At 31.8% G+C, this 16,699-nt stretch overlaps 1 long non-coding RNA gene across 3 annotated transcripts in view; it reads right to left on the bottom strand.

Annotated features, from left to right (window-relative positions):
* LOC127734645 (uncharacterized) overlaps nt 1-16,699 on the bottom strand; it is a 59,528-nt gene that overhangs the window by 2,888 nt on the left and 39,941 nt on the right. The window contains exons 1-3 of one of the 3 annotated variants that reach the window (XR_007997682.1): nt 5,776-5,803; nt 1,889-2,001; nt 1,366-1,548 (exon numbers count right to left, since the gene is read on the bottom strand). This is a non-coding gene — a long non-coding RNA (uncharacterized LOC127734645). Of the gene's footprint in view, nt 1-1,365; nt 1,549-1,888; nt 2,002-5,683; nt 5,754-5,775; nt 5,804-16,699 lie in introns of those variants that run through there. The other 2 variants (XR_007997681.1, XR_007997680.1) reach the window with 2 other exon arrangements.

The raw sequence follows: 16,699 nt of genomic DNA, 5'->3' as shown, positions 1-16,699 counted from the left end.
GACAGCAACCCAACGAACACATAACCAAAATACATCGAGATCTCAACTAACAATCTTCAACAATAGACAGGTGACTATACTTATATAATAGTTATTGAAGAACTGGTCATTATCGAGGGGCCTGATGGAGGGGTCTCATCACGATTCACGAGTTGATTTTTTTGTCAATCACGATTCACAGAAAATAAATTTCCATGATCACGGATCACGAAAATATAAAAAAAAATAAATCTTTAGAAAAACGGATCACGATAGCGAAAATGCGCCGATCACGAAGAACGAAAATAACCCATCAGGCCCCTCATTATCGTGATATTTGGACTGTCTTACGGGCAGTCCATGTATCACGATAATGACCAGTTCTTCAATAACTATTATGTTTATTTCATTGAGGAACCATGTTTTTAAAAATTCTCATATTTTCAAATTGTTCAAAGCAAACTCGAGTTATTGTACGATTTCTATAGGAAATAGTGAAGACCAGTCATAGTGATAACTATAAGTCACTGCCATTCAATTAAGTGCAATTTTTCAGTATATGAATACAAAATAAAGTTTTCTATAATTTTATAATTCTTGTTGCTGAGTAGTTTCTCTCTATACAATCGGAAAGTACGGCAAAACGATTATTTGAGTTGTCTGTAGCAGACGTGCCTTCCAGTTTAGCCATGTTCCAAACGTCTGAATCGCGATTGCGTTTTATTAAAGGGACATCACTCTAAACAGAGAAACCACGCCCCACAGGTCATTAACATGTAAAAGTCCGTTAACGACCGGTTTTCTGGTCAGTTTTTTTCTGTTAAAGACCGATAGAATTTTTTACTAGAGAATAAAGAATGTCATGTGGCCCCTTGTTATCCAATAAGAGAAGCTAATTCTTGACTGATATGAAATAAAATACGATAATCTATGGATTGCTCTGAGTTGTATAAAAAGTTGTGAAAAAATAGAAGACTATCAAATATTTCCCATTAACAGCAAAGCCTTAAAAAAAAATTAAGATCTAACAAAAGACAAACACAGACGAAGTTTCTGACTTGTGAGTTTTTTGTTGGTTTTGTGTTGCTTAATCTTAAAATTGCTTTTCTGTGTAGTGTTTTGTGGTACTGTTGTTTCTTTTAGTCATGGCATTGTATGTTTTTAATCGAATTATGGTTTTTGATTGTCACCTTTTTACCGTCTCTTACTTTTTATCCCTTATCTCTTAAACCTTCAAACACGTATATAAGTATAACTATATATACATAATGATGAGAGAGAGAGAGAGAGAGAGAGAGAGAGAGAGAGAGAGAGAGAGAGAGAGAGAGCGAGAGAGAGAGAGAGAGAGATCCCCATTTGAAATACCAGATGAATTTTAGAACCTACCCAAATGATGAAGATTACTTGGGAGTTGTAGAGTATCCTGTTGACCAATAAAGCCAATAATACACCGATTCCAGTTGTAATAAAGATGTAGGATGTTGTAGATAAAACTGCCAAATCTGAGTCTTCCTCTGAAGTACTGAGTCTAATGTATACTCCGCAGGTAAGACTAAGCAGCGCTGAAAACTGTATGAAAAAGTTAATTACTTCGATATTGAATGGGTTGGAATAAGGCTATTTATCTAATCTTAAAAATGGAGGTACTGTAACACTTTTCAAACAAACCGAGGATAATTCGTCTAGCCTGGTTCTGTATTTAAATGTTTAGAACATTTGCAAGTAGACAAACAATTAAAATGCAAAAAAAAATTTAGTTTCTCGTTGGCAATCAATTTGTCACTGGACATAATGAAAACAATCATCAATCATTGGCAATACTACCACATCTAGATATTGATTTAATAAATGGAAGGTAGTGATATATTTAAGTACTGTATTGTAGTTTTATTTTGTCATTTAACCTTACCAATACTGTAGCTTTTGTATAGTAATAACAACGTTTGATATCTTCTCTTAATTGAATGACGGCAACAACAAAATCGTACAGCTGTTTTATTACACCAGACACCATACTTCAAGCTGTAAAGCAAAAAAAACTGTAAAAAAAAGGCTACTTTAACCTCCTCAAATGTTCACGTCAAAGCTTGACATTTTGTATGATTATATGAAACAGAAATTCAAAACAATCAACAATAAGACTTTCATAACACGTTTAAAACTATTACCATTGAAGATTATACAAGTTATGTTCTATTATTATCGACACTGGTGTTAATGTAACAGCTAGTAAATTTGATCCGGTAGTAAAATTTGTCCGCCAGACTTTTTTTCCTAGGCAATCAAGTCCGTTACCATAATTTTACTAGGGATGTAAGTCCCTGGATAAATTTTCCTAGGAAAATAAGTCCATAGCTAGTAAAATATGTCTGGCACTTATTTTCTAGGAAAACTTTTATATATCACTTTTTTAATTTTTTTTATGAAATTAGAATATAGCAAAGTGCTCTCGACCAATGAAATTGTAGAATTTGATGGCTCTTAATTGTGAAGAATGAATGTAAATCATGTTCTTAGTAAGGGATTATCCTATTATTTGGGTCTATTTACAGTTCAAAACAAAGAGTTTCTATAAATGAGTTACAACTGCCCCAAAGCATATTTATCAGATTGAAAGGATTTATCACAATTACTGAACCTGACTAAAAGGTGTATTGTGAAACAAATAAACAAATCTAAATAAGTTGAAGTTTACTGGTGCAGTAAAATTTGTACCTTGAATGTCATTATGAATACCGGGTATATGAATAACTTCAAATTACCCCAAAAAAATAAACCATATCAACTTAATGCCAAAAAAAAAGTTTGAAAATAAAAAATAACCTTAATCTTCTACTTTCCAAAACTATTATTACTGAAACAGCTGTTGGGGAGAATAGCTATTTCCAATATTCTGATAAAATAAAAAAAAGCAACAGGAATTTGAATATATTCAAAATTTTTAAGGGCATTTTATTAGAACATTTCCCTCACTTTATGAAATAGTATTTGATTTTATAAAGCTGGACCAAAATATTGATTGTGTTTTAAAATAAGTTGTAACTTAAATGTATTTTTTTATTTAAACTGTAAATAGAAAAAGGATAATTCCTCACTAAAATATTACATGATTTACATTCATACTCACAATCAGGAAACAACTACAATTCCCACCTTTTCTTTGTACTGTTGTGTCACCTAATGTCTATAATGCACTTTTAAAATATTTCCCAAATTAAAAAACAGTCCTTACATCACTAAAACTAACCCATAAATGAAATGCTAAAAAGTGAAGTCATGCATCAATAATAAACATTTCATTTACACTGACCATGCTGACAATGAAATTAATTCTTGAATAAAACCAATCAAGAGATCATTTGAGCCTTGAGCACTTTACGATATTCTAAGTTTGTAAGAGAATGATAATCCCTTACTTCATGATAAGTACTCGCTAACGCTCGTACTTAATCATGAAGAAAGGGATTATCATTCTCTTACATATACAAAGTCCCTTTAAAATTTTATTTCTTAAGACATTCTTCAAATAAAATATTAAAATTTAGAAAGGAACATTTGTAATTATGTACATCATAAAAGTCTGTTATATCAATTTTCCTAGGAAAAAAAAGTTTGTTAAGTTAAAAAAAAAAACATTTTTGTCGAGCCTGCGACTTTTGTCGCAAAAGCGAGACATAGCGATCCTACATTCCGTGATCGTCGTCGGCGGCGGCGGCGTCCAGAAATATTCACTCTGTGGTTAAAGTTATTGAAATTTTAATAACTTTCTTAAACTATCCTGGATTTCTACCAAACTTGGACAGAAGCTTGTTTATGATCATAAGATAGTATCCAGAAGTAAATTTTGTAAAAAAAATCCTGTTTATCCGTATTTTACTTATAAATGGACTTAGTTTTCTGCCAGTTAACATTACATTCACTCTGTGGTTAAAGTTTTTAGAATTTTAATAACTGTCTTAAAATATCCTGGATGTCTACCAAACTTGGAGAGAAGCTTGTTTATGATCATAAGATAGTATCTAGAATGAAATTTTGTAAAAATGTATTTCCTGTTTTTCCGTATATTACTTATAAATGGACTTAGTTTTTCTTCCAGTTATTCTTACATACAGTCTGCAGTTAAAGTTTTAAAAACATTTATTAGATTCATAAACCATCCTGGATTTTTACCAAACTTGGACAGAAGCTTCTTACAATCAAAAGATAGTATCAAGAGGACAGTTTTTAATAATTTTTCCCCATTCAATAAATTTATGTTTCAACTCTTTTATAAATATATAGATTTGATTGCATACTGTATTCATTTTTTACAAGCATAACTTTTTTCATACATTTCAAACGTTTTATTTCATTAACTGTAAATCTATTATGTGCATTCCCCTATCACACTGAAAACATAGACAACAGCAAAAGTAGGCGAGACATTGGGTTCCGCAGAACCCTTACGAACAGTGAAATATTAATGCACAACTGTTAAACAATTTAAAAACATATAACAATTAAAACTTCAATTGTTTACGTGTAAATTATATCTTTCATTACAAATTGTCTTATTAAATTATTAATATAAAGGACATGGACGTTTTTACCTAGGAATATTAATGACCTGGACATGAGTTCTTAGGAAAATTAGTCTGGGGACACACATTTTATAAAAAGATTAATACAAATATTTTATACAAATATTTTATTGGCACAAACACAATTACAATAATTGACAAAGGCCCATATTTCAGTACATTATTACAATGAATACAGCACAATGAAATAATGTGTTATAATTAAGAAGATAAAATCTCATTTCTTTAATCAGACATTTACGTATATAAGAACTATTAATGCACAACTGTTAAACAACATTTAAACATAAGAATTAAAAATTCCATTGTTTACATGTAAATGATTTCTTTTATTACACATTTTCCTAGTAAAATAAAGGACATGGACGTTTTTATACTTAGGAATACTGATGACATGGACATAAATTCCTAGGAAAATTAGTCTGGGGACATAAATTACTGACATCGGACTAAATATACTAGTAAATTCTGTAACCATGGACTTTTTATACTAGTAATATTTGTCCGCCAGGACTAATTTATCTCTTTACATTTAGACAATTTCATTTGATATAACAGGTACAACAGAACAAATGCATGCTATCGATATCGCAGTCAAGGTTAAAAATTAACACAGCACTCAAATCTAGCGCAATTCTGTAGCTTTATTTACCCCCTTGTATAGTTCCAGACAATCTGAAGTTATGAGCATCAACTCCCGATTACCATTCTTTAACCGTTTCTACATTTGTAAACTGAAGTTTTCCTTTTTTTAAAAGACAAACCACTTAACTGATTTTTCAAACAAATTTATAATGTTTATAAGAATAACTGATTCTCGAGGTCGTCACGGTTTGCGACTTTGGTGCTAGTTTTGTTCACTTTCACTTTGATTAATTATTAATACATAATTTGTAGTAAAGTCATCGAATTGTCTACACCAAAGTTAAAACGGTCATTTTAAGACAACATGATTCAAATGATTGATATTTTGAAATCTGTATTTTTAAGGTTAAAACCTTTTTTTAATTATACCAATACAGAAACAAGTCCGCATCAAAAATTTGTCCACTTAGAAAATGTTCATTGAAAGTACCAGATTTTATATGAATTTTTTTTAGAAAAAATACTTACTAAAGACTTACTTTAGTTATTATATGTATAATATGTTATTCCAGAGATTGCTTATAATTGAATTTAAAACATCAAGTTGATCAATGACATGAAATTATCTTACGTCATGGGGTACTGTACCTGTGTAGATACACGTACCTGTACTGCCTTGAGTTTAAATTTCTGCGTTCAATTGATCTAAATTACACTAAATGTTCTCGTCATTTACCAAAAAAAAATGTTACCTGCATATCGTTATACTATAAAATTTGAAATTTGCGATGGTACATTGCATTTATTTGTTGCGTATGGAACAAAATCTGTGTTTTGAAACGACGACTAGAATTTAGCTTTGTGTCGCCATATTCAAACACCACAGGTGAGAAAGGAATGTCAAGAACGGACAATTCATGACAGTCGTCTGTACAGAAGAAACGGGTTTCAAAGACCGCTTCTATTCAGGCCGAGTTTGATAGAAAACTTAAGGGTCTCACAGAAAAGATAGGAAAGAGTTGAAATAAACTCTTTAATTTGTTTGACAAATACGAGTAAAAGCAATTTCAATCAGAATAGAAAATTTCTGCCCAGATCTGATTGTAGTAACGTGGACAACGTTCTGTCAGGGGAGCGTAGACCATTGTTGAATCATCTAATATCTTAGTAAGACCAAGATTTTGGGTCTTTCGGAGTTTATAGAAATAAAGATTTTGAAATCAGGTCAGAAATATATAAAGGGGTGTTCAAAAGGAAACCTCGTCGGGGATAATGCTTCTTATAAAGAAAATTCACTATTTGGAAGCTTGAATTATATCATAATTTCTTTATATAATCATAAATTTTGTGCTTTCAAACAAAATCTATGCCCATTCATAAATAAAAGTCCAAGTAATTCGAATGAATGAAAATTCAGAACACCAGCTCTATAGTGTTATTTTAATTTCCTAACACTTGGTTGAAGTGATACCTATGTGTATCATCACCTCAATAGTAAGTTCTTCGGTACTCGCATGATTTTAAACATACTTTTCTTAAACTCTCCGTTCATAAATTTGAAATTAATAAGAGGCTTAGGTTTACAATCCCGCATGCAAAGTTGATGGATTTAGTCATATAGCTCCCAAAGTTTTCAAATATTTATACCACCTTGGCTTGTCAATATTTGGGTTTGAGCATTCCTATATAGGTTACAATACACCATTAGATTTTATGGGCGCAACATGGTATTCAGAATTAAGAGTATAGCTAATCCTGATTGGTTGATATGTGCGCCCGTTATTTTTTGTTATTAGAGACTTCGTGCATTCTGCATTATACCAAAGGCCAAATAAATTATTTTCCTTAGCCCTAACGGAACTGAGATGTCTTTTAAACGCTAGGATGAGACACGTATTTTTAAGTGCAAAATTGATAGGCGTGGGAGATAAGTACAAATTACGCTAAGAAAAGCAACGCGAACCTATATTTTTTGGACCAAAAAATACTGTCCTAATAACTTTTCTTTAATTCTAGCAAGGTTTCGTTAAAAAAATCAACTTTTTAAAGTCTGTATCTCGAAAAAGGCTATCATTGTCGCCTATGGGGAAATTAATTGTTTATTTCAATCTATACAGCGTCGACATTTCTTTATCATAGTGCTCAAAAAGTGTCAAAAACAGTAATTTTACTTGATATTTGATGTGAAACCGTATTTTTTGGTGACAAATGAATTATTGATTAACTAGTTTTTAAGCTATAGTCTGTTTCATATATGTATTGCGTTTTACCTTAGAAACAAGGGTGGGTTCGACTTTTGACTTACTGTGGAGAGAATATGTCATTTTCTGAACTTCTGCTGATTTGTTTGAAAAAAGCACGTACACGTCTAGAGTTTCAATATACAAATCGATTTTTAAACATGACAATCTCGATCCAAGTGCTGTTATCGAAATTACCAAATTCAGTGAAAATGTACAGAAATGATCCCCTTCGAACATTGAAATGTTCACTCGAATGGCAGACTATAAAAATTAGAATAGGCATGACATTTTGTAGTTAACGAATAGTTTTCGATGTTTGAACACAAATATTTACACATTTTTCATATTTTGAAATGCTATAGTCTGTTTCAAAAATGTACTTTTATACGAAAATGGTTTCATTTAAAACTGTTGTTCAAAATTCACCGTAGTAGTTACATATTGGATCGGTTTTGGTATCAATATAATCAGTACTTGATGACATATAAAGAATCACTGGAGAAAGTGGACATTATCTTCAGGCCCTTTTGAGCAGTACCGCATTTACTCAAAAAATCAGAAATTTTTTTTCACATTTTTTGACTGGGGTCACCTCTGATAAAAAATTCTGAAAATTCAGAGAGTAATGCCAGAACGTTTTGAAGATGATTTTTGTGTGGCATATATATTAGTGCATCTAACAAACTATGAATTGCATGATTCTCGAAAGTATTAAATACCGTATAGGTTACAATACACCATTAGATTTTATGGGCGCAGCCATTTTATGAGCATAACATGGTATTCAGAATTAAGAGTATAGCTAATCCTGATTGGTTGATATGTGCGCCCGTTATTTTTTGTTATTAGAGACTTCGTGCATTCTGCATTATACCAAAGGCCAAATAAATTATTTTCCTTAGCCCTAACGGAACTGAGATGTCTTTTAAACGCTAGGATGAGACACGTATTTTTAAGTGCAAAATTGATAGGCGTGGGAGATAAGTACAAATTACGCTAAGAAAAGCAACGCGAACCTATATTTTTTGGACCAAAAAATACTGTCCTAATAACTTTTCTTTAATTCTAGCAAGGTTTCGTTAAAAAAATCAACTTTTTAAAGTCTGTATCTCGAAAAAGGCTATCATTGTCGCCTATGGGGAAATTAATTGTTTATTTCAATCTATACAGCGTCGACATTTCTTTATCATAGTGCTCAAAAAGTGTCAAAAACAGTAATTTTACTTGATATTTGATGTGAAACCGTATTTTTTGGTGACAAATGAATTATTGATTAACTAGTTTTTAAGCTATAGTCTGTTTCATATATGTATTGCGTTTTACCTTAGAAACAAGGGTGGGTTCGACTTTTGACTTACTGTGGAGAGAATATGTCATTTTCTGAACTTCTGCTGATTTGTTTGAAAAAAGCACGTACACGTCTAGAGTTTCAATATACAAATCGATTTTTAAACATGACAATCTCGATCCAAGTGCTGTTATCGAAATTACCAAATTCAGTGAAAATGTACAGAAATGATCCCCTTCGAACATTGAAATGTTCACTCGAATGGCAGACTATAAAAATTAGAATAGGCATGACATTTTGTAGTTAACGAATAGTTTTCGATGTTTGAACACAAATATTTACACATTTTTCATATTTTGAAATGCTATAGTCTGTTTCAAAAATGTACTTTTATACGAAAATGGTTTCATTTAAAACTGTTGTTCAAAATTCACCGTAGTAGTTACATATTGGATCGGTTTTGGTATCAATATAATCAGTACTTGATGACATATAAAGAATCACTGGAGAAAGTGGACATTATCTTCAGGCCCTTTTTAGCAGTACCGCATTTACTCAAAAAATCAGAAATTTTTTTTCACATTTTTTGACTGGGGTCACCTCTGATAAAAAATTCTGAAAATTCAGAGAGTAATGCCAGAACGTTTTGAAGATGATTTTTGTGTGGCATATATATTAGTGCATCTAACAAACTATGAATTGCATGATTCTCGAAAGTATTAAATACCGTATAGGTTACAATACACCATTAGATTTTATGGGCGCAGCCATTTTATGAGCATAACATGGTATTCAGAATTAAGAGTATAGCTAATCCTGATTGGTTGATATGTGCGCCCGTTATTTTTTGTTATTAGAGACTTCGTGCATTCTGCATTATACCAAAGGCCAAATAAATTATTTTCCTTAGCCCTAACGGAACTGAGATGTCTTTTAAACGCTAGGATGAGACACGTATTTTTAAGTGCAAAATTGATAGGCGTGGGAGATAAGTACAAATTACGCTAAGAAAAGCAACGCGAACCTATATTTTTTGGACCAAAAAATACTGTCCTAATAACTTTTCTTTAATTCTAGCAAGGTTTCGTTAAAAAAATCAACTTTTTAAAGTCTGTATCTCGAAAAAGGCTATCATTGTCGCCTATGGGGAAATTAATTGTTTATTTCAATCTATACAGCGTCGACATTTCTTTATCATAGTGCTCAAAAAGTGTCAAAAACAGTAATTTTACTTGATATTTGATGTGAAACCGTATTTTTTGGTGACAAATGAATTATTGATTAACTAGTTTTTAAGCTATAGTCTGTTTCATATATGTATTGCGTTTTACCTTAGAAACAAGGGTGGGTTCGACTTTTGACTTACTGTGGAGAGAATATGTCATTTTCTGAACTTCTGCTGATTTGTTTGAAAAAAGCACGTACACGTCTAGAGTTTCAATATACAAATCGATTTTTAAACATGACAATCTCGATCCAAGTGCTGTTATCGAAATTACCAAATTCAGTGAAAATGTACAGAAATGATCCCCTTCGAACATTGAAATGTTCACTCGAATGGCAGACTATAAAAATTAGAATAGGCATGACATTTTGTAGTTAACGAATAGTTTTCGATGTTTGAACACAAATATTTACACATTTTTCATATTTTGAAATGCTATAGTCTGTTTCAAAAATGTACTTTTATACGAAAATGGTTTCATTTAAAACTGTTGTTCAAAATTCACCGTAGTAGTTACATATTGGATCGGTTTTGGTATCAATATAATCAGTACTTGATGACATATAAAGAATCACTGGAGAAAGTGGACATTATCTTCAGGCCCTTTTTAGCAGTACCGCATTTACTCAAAAAATCAGAAATTTTTTTTCACATTTTTTGACTGGGGTCACCTCTGATAAAAAATTCTGAAAATTCAGAGAGTAATGCCAGAACGTTTTGAAGATGATTTTTGTGTGGCATATATATTAGTGCATCTAACAAACTATGAATTGCATGATTCTCGAAAGTATTAAATACCGTATAGGTTACAATACACCATTAGATTTTATGGGCGCAGCCATTTTATGAGCATAACATGGTATTCAGAATTAAGAGTATAGCTAATCCTGATTGGTTGATATGTGCGCCCGTTATTTTTTGTTATTAGAGACTTCGTGCATTCTGCATTATACCAAAGGCCAAATAAATTATTTTCCTTAGCCCTAACGGAACTGAGATGTCTTTTAAACGCTAGGATGAGACACGTATTTTTAAGTGCAAAATTGATAGGCGTGGGAGATAAGTACAAATTACGCTAAGAAAAGCAACGCGAACCTATATTTTTTGGACCAAAAAATACTGTCCTAATAACTTTTCTTTAATTCTAGCAAGGTTTCGTTAAAAAAATCAACTTTTTAAAGTCTGTATCTCGAAAAAGGCTATCATTGTCGCCTATGGGGAAATTAATTGTTTATTTCAATCTATACAGCGTCGACATTTCTTTATCATAGTGCTCAAAAAGTGTCAAAAACAGTAATTTTACTTGATATTTGATGTGAAACCGTATTTTTTGGTGACAAATGAATTATTGATTAACTAGTTTTTAAGCTATAGTCTGTTTCATATATGTATTGCGTTTTACCTTAGAAACAAGGGTGGGTTCGACTTTTGACTTACTGTGGAGAGAATATGTCATTTTCTGAACTTCTGCTGATTTGTTTGAAAAAAGCACGTACACGTCTAGAGTTTCAATATACAAATCGATTTTTAAACATGACAATCTCGATCCAAGTGCTGTTATCGAAATTACCAAATTCAGTGAAAATGTACAGAAATGATCCCCTTCGAACATTGAAATGTTCACTCGAATGGCAGACTATAAAAATTAGAATAGGCATGACATTTTGTAGTTAACGAATAGTTTTCGATGTTTGAACACAAATATTTACACATTTTTCATATTTTGAAATGCTATAGTCTGTTTCAAAAATGTACTTTTATACGAAAATGGTTTCATTTAAAACTGTTGTTCAAAATTCACCGTAGTAGTTACATATTGGATCGGTTTTGGTATCAATATAATCAGTACTTGATGACATATAAAGAATCACTGGAGAAAGTGGACATTATCTTCAGGCCCTTTTTAGCAGTACCGCATTTACTCAAAAAATCAGAAATTTTTTTTCACATTTTTTGACTGGGGTCACCTCTGATAAAAAATTCTGAAAATTCAGAGAGTAATGCCAGAACGTTTTGAAGATGATTTTTGTGTGGCATATATATTAGTGCATCTAACAAACTATGAATTGCATGATTCTCGAAAGTATTAAATACCGTATAGGTTACAATACACCATTAGATTTTATGGGCGCAGCCATTTTATGAGCATAACATGGTATTCAGAATTAAGAGTATAGCTAATCCTGATTGGTTGATATGTGCGCCCGTTATTTTTTGTTATTAGAGACTTCGTGCATTCTGCATTATACCAAAGGCCAAATAAATTATTTTCCTTAGCCCTAACGGAACTGAGATGTCTTTTAAACGCTAGGATGAGACACGTATTTTTAAGTGCAAAATTGATAGGCGTGGGAGATAAGTACAAATTACGCTAAGAAAAGCAACGCGAACCTATATTTTTTGGACCAAAAAATACTGTCCTAATAACTTTTCTTTAATTCTAGCAAGGTTTCGTTAAAAAAATCAACTTTTTAAAGTCTGTATCTCGAAAAAGGCTATCATTGTCGCCTATGGGGAAATTAATTGTTTATTTCAATCTATACAGCGTCGACATTTCTTTATCATAGTGCTCAAAAAGTGTCAAAAACAGTAATTTTACTTGATATTTGATGTGAAACCGTATTTTTTGGTGACAAATGAATTATTGATTAACTAGTTTTTAAGCTATAGTCTGTTTCATATATGTATTGCGTTTTACCTTAGAAACAAGGGTGGGTTCGACTTTTGACTTACTGTGGAGAGAATATGTCATTTTCTGAACTTCTGCTGATTTGTTTGAAAAAAGCACGTACACGTCTAGAGTTTCAATATACAAATCGATTTTTAAACATGACAATCTCGATCCAAGTGCTGTTATCGAAATTACCAAATTCAGTGAAAATGTACAGAAATGATCCCCTTCGAACATTGAAATGTTCACTCGAATGGCAGACTATAAAAATTAGAATAGGCATGACATTTTGTAGTTAACGAATAGTTTTCGATGTTTGAACACAAATATTTACACATTTTTCATATTTTGAAATGCTATAGTCTGTTTCAAAAATGTACTTTTATACGAAAATGGTTTCATTTAAAACTGTTGTTCAAAATTCACCGTAGTAGTTACATATTGGATCGGTTTTGGTATCAATATAATCAGTACTTGATGACATATAAAGAATCACTGGAGAAAGTGGACATTATCTTCAGGCCCTTTTTAGCAGTACCGCATTTACTCAAAAAATCAGAAATTTTTTTTCACATTTTTTGACTGGGGTCACCTCTGATAAAAAATTCTGAAAATTCAGAGAGTAATGCCAGAACGTTTTGAAGATGATTTTTGTGTGGCATATATATTAGTGCATCTAACAAACTATGAATTGCATGATTCTCGAAAGTATTAAATACCGTATAGGTTACAATACACCATTAGATTTTATGGGCGCAGCCATTTTATGAGCATAACATGGTATTCAGAATTAAGAGTATAGCTAATCCTGATTGGTTGATATGTGCGCCCGTTATTTTTTGTTATTAGAGACTTCGTGCATTCTGCATTATACCAAAGGCCAAATAAATTATTTTCCTTAGCCCTAACGGAACTGAGATGTCTTTTAAACGCTAGGATGAGACACGTATTTTTAAGTGCAAAATTGATAGGCGTGGGAGATAAGTACAAATTACGCTAAGAAAAGCAACGCGAACCTATATTTTTTGGACCAAAAAATACTGTCCTAATAACTTTTCTTTAATTCTAGCAAGGTTTCGTTAAAAAAATCAACTTTTTAAAGTCTGTATCTCGAAAAAGGCTATCATTGTCGCCTATGGGGAAATTAATTGTTTATTTCAATCTATACAGCGTCGACATTTCTTTATCATAGTGCTCAAAAAGTGTCAAAAACAGTAATTTTACTTGATATTTGATGTGAAACCGTATTTTTTGGTGACAAATGAATTATTGATTAACTAGTTTTTAAGCTATAGTCTGTTTCATATATGTATTGCGTTTTACCTTAGAAACAAGGGTGGGTTCGACTTTTGACTTACTGTGGAGAGAATATGTCATTTTCTGAACTTCTGCTGATTTGTTTGAAAAAAGCACGTACACGTCTAGAGTTTCAATATACAAATCGATTTTTAAACATGACAATCTCGATCCAAGTGCTGTTATCGAAATTACCAAATTCAGTGAAAATGTACAGAAATGATCCCCTTCGAACATTGAAATGTTCACTCGAATGGCAGACTATAAAAATTAGAATAGGCATGACATTTTGTAGTTAACGAATAGTTTTCGATGTTTGAACACAAATATTTACACATTTTTCATATTTTGAAATGCTATAGTCTGTTTCAAAAATGTACTTTTATACGAAAATGGTTTCATTTAAAACTGTTGTTCAAAATTCACCGTAGTAGTTACATATTGGATCGGTTTTGGTATCAATATAATCAGTACTTGATGACATATAAAGAATCACTGGAGAAAGTGGACATTATCTTCAGGCCCTTTTGAGCAGTACCGCATTTACTCAAAAAATCAGAAATTTTTTTTCACATTTTTTGACTGGGGTCACCTCTGATAAAAAATTCTGAAAATTCAGAGAGTAATGCCAGAACGTTTTGAAGATGATTTTTGTGTGGCATATATATTAGTGCATCTAACAAACTATGAATTGCATGATTCTCGAAAGTATTAAATACCGTATAGGTTACAATACACCATTAGATTTTATGGGCGCAGCCATTTTATGAGCATAACATGGTATTCAGAATTAAGAGTATAGCTAATCCTGATTGGTTGATATGTGCGCCCGTTATTTTTTGTTATTAGAGACTTCGTGCATTCTGCATTATACCAAAGGCCAAATAAATTATTTTCCTTAGCCCTAACGGAACTGAGATGTCTTTTAAACGCTAGGATGAGACACGTATTTTTAAGTGCAAAATTGATAGGCGTGGGAGATAAGTACAAATTACGCTAAGAAAAGCAACGCGAACCTATATTTTTTGGACCAAAAAATACTGTCCTAATAACTTTTCTTTAATTCTAGCAAGGTTTCGTTAAAAAAATCAACTTTTTAAAGTCTGTATCTCGAAAAAGGCTATCATTGTCGCCTATGGGGAAATTAATTGTTTATTTCAATCTATACAGCGTCGACATTTCTTTATCATAGTGCTCAAAAAGTGTCAAAAACAGTAATTTTACTTGATATTTGATGTGAAACCGTATTTTTTGGTGACAAATGAATTATTGATTAACTAGTTTTTAAGCTATAGTCTGTTTCATATATGTATTGCGTTTTACCTTAGAAACAAGGGTGGGTTCGACTTTTGACTTACTGTGGAGAGAATATGTCATTTTCTGAACTTCTGCTGATTTGTTTGAAAAAAGCACGTACACGTCTAGAGTTTCAATATACAAATCGATTTTTAAACATGACAATCTCGATCCAAGTGCTGTTATCGAAATTACCAAATTCAGTGAAAATGTACAGAAATGATCCCCTTCGAACATTGAAATGTTCACTCGAATGGCAGACTATAAAAATTAGAATAGGCATGACATTTTGTAGTTAACGAATAGTTTTCGATGTTTGAACACAAATATTTACACATTTTTCATATTTTGAAATGCTATAGTCTGTTTCAAAAATGTACTTTTATACGAAAATGGTTTCATTTAAAACTGTTGTTCAAAATTCACCGTAGTAGTTACATATTGGATCGGTTTTGGTATCAATATAATCAGTACTTGATGACATATAAAGAATCACTGGAGAAAGTGGACATTATCTTCAGGCCCTTTTTAGCAGTACCGCATTTACTCAAAAAATCAGAAATTTTTTTTCACATTTTTTGACTGGGGTCACCTCTGATAAAAAATTCTGAAAATTCAGAGAGTAATGCCAGAACGTTTTGAAGATGATTTTTGTGTGGCATATATATTAGTGCATCTAACAAACTATGAATTGCATGATTCTCGAAAGTATTAAATACCGTATAGGTTACAATACACCATTAGATTTTATGGGCGCAGCCATTTTATGAGCATAACATGGTATTCAGAATTAAGAGTATAGCTAATCCTGATTGGTTGATATGTGCGCCCGTTATTTTTTGTTATTAGAGACTTCGTGCATTCTGCATTATACCAAAGGCCAAATAAATTATTTTCCTTAGCCCTAACGGAACTGAGATGTCTTTTAAACGCTAGGATGAGACACGTATTTTTAAGTGCAAAATTGATAGGCGTGGGAGATAAGTACAAATTACGCTAAGAAAAGCAACGCGAACCTATATTTTTTGGACCAAAAAATACTGTCCTAATAACTTTTCTTTAATTCTAGCAAGGTTTCGTTAAAAAAATCAACTTTTTAAAGTCTGTATCTCGAAAAAGGCTATCATTGTCGCCTATGGGGAAATTAATTGTTTATTTCAATCTATACAGCGTCGACATTTCTTTATCATAGTGCTCAAAAAGTGTCAAAAACAGTAATTTTACTTGATATTTGATGTGAAACCGTATTTTTTGGTGACAAATGAATTATTGATTAACTAGTTTTTAAGCTATAGTCTGTTTCATATATGTATTGCGTTTTACCTTAGAAACAAGGGTGGGTTCGACTTTTGACTTACTGTGGAGAGAATATGTCATTTTCTGAACTTCTGCTGATTTGTTTGAAAAAAGCACGTACACGTCTAGAGTTTCAATATACAAATCGATTTTTAAACATGACAATCTCGATCCAAGTGCTGTTATCGAAATTACCAAATTCAGTGAAAATGTACAGAAATGATCCCCTTCGAACATTGA

This window comes from Mytilus californianus, unplaced genomic scaffold (genome assembly GCF_021869535.1).
Source record: "Mytilus californianus isolate M0D057914Y unplaced genomic scaffold, xbMytCali1.0.p SCAF_3, whole genome shotgun sequence".
Lineage (NCBI taxonomy): Eukaryota > Metazoa > Mollusca > Bivalvia > Mytilida > Mytilidae > Mytilus > Mytilus californianus.
This window is presented reverse-complemented; position numbering and strand designations above follow the sequence as displayed.